The sequence below is a fragment of the Zalophus californianus genome, chromosome 9 (assembly GCF_009762305.2).
Source record: "Zalophus californianus isolate mZalCal1 chromosome 9, mZalCal1.pri.v2, whole genome shotgun sequence".
Lineage (NCBI taxonomy): Eukaryota > Metazoa > Chordata > Mammalia > Carnivora > Otariidae > Zalophus > Zalophus californianus.
Genome location: NC_045603.1, coordinates 29361084 through 29362771, shown reverse-complemented (window position 1 = coordinate 29362771; position 1688 = coordinate 29361084). Strand labels below are relative to the sequence as shown.

Here is a 1688-nt window from a genome sequence, read left to right as displayed (position 1 = left end):
TTCTCTTTTATGTCAATATCCATTTTGTTTAGTGTTACAGTGTGTTGATTTTTACCAATCACAGTAGCATACAAAGTGAACTTCCAAGTCAAGACTTAAAAGACTCCACAGGATCAGACATAATACAAGGTGAGTGGATAAAAAACCCAGTGCATCAGTATGAAAATAACATTCATTTCACATTTTCTAACCCTGCAGTATTTTATAGAAAGTTAAATGATCTAAAGAAATCTGCTTTCCAGGCATATAAATAACTACATAGGGAACATTAAATGTACCAAAAAAGAAGAAAAGAAGCAGAAGCAGAAGAAGAAGAAGAAAAGAGGAGGAGGAAGAGAAGCAGGGGGAGGAGCAACATAAGATATTATAACGACATTCTTTTCCTACTAAGCTATATGAGGTTTAGGGATTCACAGTTCTATCCTCAGTGTCTAGAACTGTGACTGGGACATAGTAGGTGCTTAATAAATATATTTGAATTAGCAATAATCGCGCCTCGGATAAACCTCATTGGCTACGATATTGCCACTGCGCAAAGCTAATAAATATATTTGAAAGAAATGAATGAATGGATGATGGACTAATAATAAGTAATTGCATTTGTGGTAGCTTTACTATAACTAATGGGCTACATCCTTTAAAAGAGCTTCCTAGTCACATGAAGATGAATCAAGGTCAACTTCTTAAATTGTCCTTTAAAAATCTATAGGATCCTTCATTTTTATTAGTCATGTTCCCTTGGGCATCTCAGGTGCCTCATTTCCCTACCCTGCATATCTGGAAAACTGCAACAATAGGAATACCTACCTTATTCTGAGGAAAATTTTTAATTCAAGTAAAATGCTTCAAACAGTGTTTGGCTAAAATAAGTGATTAACAAATATAAATCATCATCTGTTACTTCCCTAAGTTAAACTCATTAAACTTAAGTTAAACCCATTAAACTTAAACAATTTATAAGTGAGTTCCAAATAGGGTTCTTATGGCCACAAGCCTTAAAAACAACAACAACAACAAAAACTATTTCCACTCTTTATTTGTGTTTATTTACTGGCTAAGTAATGTTATGCCTAGAATAAACATCATCTGTGATGACTTTAAATTTAAACTGTAAGATTATAATTTGGAATGACTTCGAAAATTGTCAAGATTTGCTCAAGACCAGACAATGATTATTTACCTCATCAATAACATGCTTTTGAGCATTTGGGGCACCCCGTCAATGTGGACATTTTGTATCTTACACCACAGCATGTGCCCAAGGGGGAGACTGAGATAGAAATACAGTGACTTCTCTGTTCACCAAGCTGTGTGCCTTGTAGCGGCACTACAGGAAGGGAAGTTTGTAGCTAATTCATAAAATGGCACCATGTTGACTAGCAGCGGCCTTGTGAATTCACTCCATTTAACTGAAAAATAAAAGGTTCTGCATTACGTTATTCTTTACTTGATTCCTTTGGAATTTCAGACATCCATCCTAAATCAGAAAGTATCTATATCCAAAATGATTTTATAACCTGATAGAGCTTTTTAATTTTAGTAAGCATTATTCATACTAGTTTTTTTCTAACAATTTATTGGGTTTTGTTTTAATTATACCTTTGTTTAGGCTTTGTGCCATTGGATTTGACTGCAAATCGGTGTATTTATCCGCTGTTATATAGAAAATTCATAATGTAACACCAGGT

The 1688-nt window shown here is 34.1% G+C and overlaps 1 pseudogene; it reads right to left on the bottom strand.

Annotated features, from left to right (window-relative positions):
• Positions 1-376: 376 nt before the first annotated feature.
• LOC113923319 lies at positions 377-540 on the bottom strand (annotated as a pseudogene).
• Between the last annotated feature and the right edge of the window lie 1148 nt (positions 541-1688).